This window comes from Mirounga leonina, unplaced genomic scaffold (assembly GCF_011800145.1).
Source record: "Mirounga leonina isolate KUSES-001 unplaced genomic scaffold, KU_Mleo_1.0 Mir_204, whole genome shotgun sequence".
NCBI classification, from domain to species: Eukaryota; Metazoa; Chordata; class Mammalia; order Carnivora; family Phocidae; genus Mirounga; species Mirounga leonina.
In genome coordinates, this window is record NW_023270513.1 from 13,860,030 (window position 1) to 13,865,789 (window position 5,760).

Genomic DNA, 5,760 nt, shown 5'->3' on the forward strand with positions numbered 1-5,760 from the left:
TATATATATGCCAAAAATACGGGTAACTACTATGAAGGGATAGAATTGACTCTAAAAATGAAAAATAAAAATGTTTTTTAAAAAAGGGATTGATAAGATGTTGGTTGAAAAAGGGAAAAGGAAAAACTCAAAAAAAAAAAAGAGAGTAAAAAAAAAATTTAACTTTGGAAGACTACAGAATCATGATAAAAAAGCCATGGATTCTATGTTCAGTATTCCCCTAGCGCTGGAGTTCTGCCATTCTCATTGATGGGTAAACTTGTTCTTGGCTGGCTGTTCTCGCTGATCTTCTGGGGAGGGACCTATTGCCGTGGTTCCCAAATGTCTTTGCTGGAGGCAGAATTGCCCTGCCCTTGCCCAGTCTGGGCTAAGTAATCTGCTTCGGTTTGCTCTTGGAAGCTTTTGTTCCCTGCAAGCTTTCCGTATAGCTTTGGAGGACGAGAGTGAAAATGGCAGCCTCCTAATCTCTGCCCTGAGGAGCCGGCAGCTCAGGGCCCCGCTCCTCAGTGAGCCCCCAGAGAAAAGCAGTCAGTCACTCCCAGCTCCCCAGTCTCCAGCCGCACTCTGTGCTCACCTGGCCTGTGATCGCACGTTTCTATCTCTGGCACCCGACTCAGTGTGGAGTCTCCAAACCCAGCAGATCGCTGCGGTGCGCTCCCGCACCTCTCCTCCCAGGGGAAGAAGGTGAGTCTCCCCGGATCTGCCGCTTGTTGGGTCCCTGCTGGAGGAGCAGTGGCCCGACTGTGCCCCTCATCACGGTTTATGACAACCCTGAGCTGAGAGCCCGCGCCTCGGCTCTGTCTCTGCAGCCGGCTTCCCTGCTCTGATACCTGGGAGCTCTGCCGCACTCAGGCACTCCCGGTCTTTCTGTGACCCTGAGGGTCCTGAGACCACACTGTCCCGCGAGGGTTCCACCCCCTGCTTAGCCACCGGAGTGACATCTCTCAGCGGAGCCAACTTCTAAAAGTTCCAATTTTGTGCTCCGTGGTTCTATCACTTGCCAGAAGCGGCCGACAGAGGCCCCCTCCCCCGCCGTCTATCCTCCCGAATATCGCCTCGTGTTCACTTCTCTGCATGTCCTACCTTCCAGAAAGTGGTCTCTTTTCTGTTCAGAGAGTTGTTGCTATTCTTTTCTTTGATCTCCTGTTGAGTTTGTAGGTGTTCAGAATGGTTTGATCCCTATCCAGCTGAATTCCTGAGACCAGACAAAATCCAGGTCTCCTACTCCTCCGCCATCTTGCTCCACCCCACTTTGGCTTTCTTTTGATGGCCATTAGCATAATAGATGGTTCTTCATCCCCTTATATTTAATCTGGAGGTGATTTTAGGTCTCAAATGAGTCTCTTAGCATATAGATGTGTCCTATTTTTTTTTTTTAATCCATTCTTATACACTATGTCTTTTGATTGGAGCATTTGGTCCACTTACATTTAGAGTGATTATTGATAGATAAGTATTTAGTGCCATTTTGTTTATTACAGCAACTGTAGTGTCCCTGATTCTGGAGACTTTCCCTGTTCCTTTCTAGTTTTTGTTGCTTTTGGTCTTCCTTTCCCACTCAAAGGGTCCCTTTCAATATTTAATGCAGAGCTGGCTTAGTATTTAAGAACTCCTTTAGTTTTTGTTTGTCTCAGAAACTTTCTCTCCTTGTATTCTGAATGATAGTCTTGCTGGATAAAGTATTCTTGGCTGCATATTTTTCCCATTCATCACATTGAATATGTCATGCCTCTCTCTTCTGTTTTTTTTTTTTGTCAGGTTTTGTGGAAAGACCTGCTGTAATCCTGATTTGTCTTCCTTTGTAGGTTGGGGATTTTTGTCAGGTTTTTGTGGAAAGATCTGCTGTAAACCTGATTTGTCTTCCTTTGTAGGTTAGGGATTTCTTTTCCCTTGCTGCTTCAGGATCCTTTCCTTATCTCTATAGTTCCAAATTTTACTACAATATATCTTGGTGTTGGCCTGCTTTTGTTGCATTTGATGGGAGTTCTCTGTGCCTTCTGGATTTGGATGTCTGTTTCTTTCCCCAGACTAGGGAAGTTTTTAGCTATTGTTTCCTTAAATAAAACTACTGCCCCCTTTCCCCTCTCATCAGAGTCTCCTATAATATGAATGTTATTATACTTTATGGTGTTGCTGAGTTCCCTAAGTCTACCTTCTTTATCCAAAACTTTTCTTTCCCTCTTCTTTTCAGCTACATCATTTTCAATAATTTTATCTTCTATATCACTGATTCTTTCCTCTGTTTCATTCATCTTCATTTTTATTGTATCCAGTCAGTTTTGCATCTTGATTAAGCATTTTTAATTTCAGTCTGACTAGTTTTTTTTATTAAGATTTTATTTATTTATTTGAGAGAGAGAGAATGAGAGAGAGCACATGAGAGGGGGGAGGGTCAGAGGGAGAAGCAGACTCCCCGCCAAGCAGGGAGCCCGATGCGGGACTCGATCCAGGGACTCCAGGATCATGACCTGAGCCGAAGGCAGTCACTTAACCAACTGAGCCACCCAGGCACCCAGTCTGACTAGTTTTTTGTTCTTTTATCCCTGCAGGAAGGGATTCTCTCATGTCTTCTGTCCTTTTCTCAAGCCCAGCCTGTATCCTTAAGATTGTTTAAAATCTGGTTTAGGCATATTACTTATATCTGTTTTGATTAGATCACTGGCCATGACCTCTTCATGTTTTCATTTGGGGCAAATTCCTCCATCTTGGCATTTTGTCTAGGTCAGTTTTTATTTTGTGTGTGTGTATGTTAGGAAAGCCTGTTAAATTTCCTATACCTGAGAATAATGGCTATGTTAAGAAGAGATCCTATAGTATCCAGGGCCTGGCACTTCAGGAGGTCATTCAGAGTGTGCACTCTATTGTTTTGTTTTGGCTTCTCTTTCCCTCATTCAGTCCTCTGCAGAGTTTCTCCTTGATAACAGTGGGGAGTATTTGGACCTTGTCCAGTGTGTGGTGTTTTAAATAGTTTTTTTTTTGTTTTGTTTTTGTCTGCTTGTTAAAATAAGCCTGACCCTATTTCCACTAGAGCTGAAGTTTGCAACACTCTATGATCAGTAGGTTTGGTGCATGTGGGGGTTTGTGCTGGTCTTCTGGGGGAGGGGCCTACTGCTCTTATCAGGCTGACTTGCCCTAGTAAAGATGCACCTTGCAGGGACCAGTGAGGTGGGGGTTAGTTAAATGGCTCCAGCCTCCACTGAGGGGCACAGTGTTGAACACTGAAGTCTGTCGGTGCTGATGAGTGGGGCAGGGGGAATTGCATCACACTGTTGTCTTGTCCCCAGACAAGAGAGTTTAAGCCTGCAGCTGTTCAGGAAGCCCTCACAGAAGAGCATACAATTTCCCCTTCTTGTGTCCCTGACTTCCATCAGAACCCTGCTTTCACCCTGTGTCTGTGCCATCTGCCTGCCTGGTGGTGCAAAGCTCCTGTGTTTTATCTCAGGTGCACAGCTGGGTTTCAAAAACTCCAAATTTTAGGGACCTAGAGTGGTGTAGACCCATGCTGATCTTCTGGGGGAGGTTTCCCCATGCTGTTGCTGGTGCAGGTTTGTCCCAGATAAGCAATCTTATGACCATGCAGGGCCTGGGAGCTTATGGTAAAACACAGCCAAAAGCTGGCTTCCATGTTAGCTTCCTTCAGCAGGTGCCTCTGCTGTTATGATAATTAACGTGGTCACTCAATTGTGCCCACCTGTCTCTTTTGATCCCTGAGAGGCAGTGCCACCTCTCCCAAATGCATTTTAAGAAGGGGAACTATTTCTTCTGGTGCATGAGAGAGATCCCATGAGATCCTCAGACCATGCTTTCTGATTTGGGCCTCTGACCTCCTTCCCCACATAAGAAGCACTAAGCCCACCACACATGACCTGGGTGATGGCCTGAACTTTTAAAACTTCAGACTTTGAGCTCCCCTGCTTGTAAAAACTTGTGATAATCAACCCCTCTTCTTTTCCCAGTCAATGGTTTCAAGGAAGAGTTTTTCTTGTGCAATCCACTGCATGCTGCTTTCTCTCTTTATCTCTCTCTCTCTTTTTCTCTGTCTTCTCTCTCCATGATCAGAGATCCTTCCCCCAACAGCACCTGCAATTCTTTTCTCCCCAAAATCAACTCCCTGCAGCTTCTACCTTCCGCAATTTGGCCTTTTCTCTCCCTTTATATGTACAGTTTGTTCTCAGGCCTCTGATCAATTTCTTGGGTGTTCAGAATGATTTGATAATTATCTAGCTATTTTCAAGGGACAAGGCAAGCATAGGATCCCCCTACCACTCCAACATCTTAACTCCCATCCTTTCACTTTAAATCTGAATGTATCTTTCAGTCTGAAGTAAATCTCTTGTAGGCAGCATAGCATATGGATTGATCTTGCTTTTTCATCCATTCAGTCACCCTATGGGTTTACATTGGAGCATTTAGTCAATTTACATTCAAATTAATTATTGATAGGTATGTACTTATTGCCATTTTGTTACTTCCTTCAGGACTGTTTTTGTAGTTCTTTTCTGTTCCTTCCTGCTTTAGCTTTCTTCCCTTGTGGTTTGCTGGTTTTCTTTAGTGATATGCTTGGATTCTCTCTCTCTCTTTTTTTCATATCTCTAACAGGTTTTTAATTTGTGGTTACCATTAGGTTGATATATAACATCTTATGAATATAGCAGTTTATATTAAATTGATGGTTGCTTAAATTTGAACCCATTCTAAAAGCACTAAATTTTTACTTCCCCTCATGTTTTATGTATATGATGTGACACTTTACTTTTTTGTTGTTGTTGTTGAAAAAATTTATATTTAGATTTAGCCAGCTAGACTCAGTTTAGATGATTCCAATTTGGTTGGCAACATCCAAAGCATCATAGTCAGGAGCCAGTTGAACATATGCCTTCTTCTTTCCATCAGGCCTGACCAAGGTGTTGACCTTGGCCACATCAATGTTGTAGAGCTTCTTCACAGCCTGTTTGATCTGGTGCTTATTGGCCTTTACATCCACAATGAACACATGTGTGTTGTTGTCTTCTGTTTTCTTCATGGCTGACTCAGTAATCAGGGGGAACTTGATGATGGCATAGTGATCAAGCTTGTTTTTCCTGGGGGCGCTCTTTTGAGATATTTGGGCTGCCTCCACAGGCGCAGTGTCTTGGGTCATCAGAATGTAGGTGACATGTGGATCTTCTTTTTTTTTTGTGACTGCAGATGCCCTTCAGCACTGCTTTCTTGGCCTTCAAAGCCTTTGTTTGGCTTTGGCTTTGGGAGGGGCAGGGGCTTCCTTCTTAGACTTTGATGCCATCTTCATAAAAGGCTACATTCTTTTATTTTATGAATCATATGACAAATTTTATACATAAAATTGATTTTACTGCTTTGTGCTTTAACCTCCATATTGGTTTTATAAGTGTCTTATCTACTGCCTTTATTATGTTTGTATTTACCTATGAATTTTTTTTTCTTTTGTATTTTTCTTACTCTTCATATGACCTTTTCTTTCTAGTCAAAGATTTGCTTTAACATTTCTTGTAAAGCTGGTTTAGTGGTGATGAATTTATTTAACTTCTGTTTGTTTGAGAAACTCTTTATCTCTTCTTCTATTCTGAATGACAGCCTGTTGGATAGAGTATTCTTGCCTGTAGGTTTTCTCCTGTCAGCACTTTGAATATATCATACCATTCTCAAGGTTTGCAAAGTTTCTGCTGAAAAATCAGCTGATAGATTTATGGGATTTTCCTTGTATGTAACTTTTTTTTTTCTCTCCTTCCTTTTAAAATTCTC

At 42.6% G+C, this 5,760-nt stretch overlaps 1 pseudogene; it reads right to left on the reverse strand.

The window, feature by feature from the left end:
* Positions 1-4,810: 4,810 nt before the first annotated feature.
* LOC118025967 lies at positions 4,811-5,281 on the reverse strand (annotated as a pseudogene).
* Between the last annotated feature and the right edge of the window lie 479 nt (positions 5,282-5,760).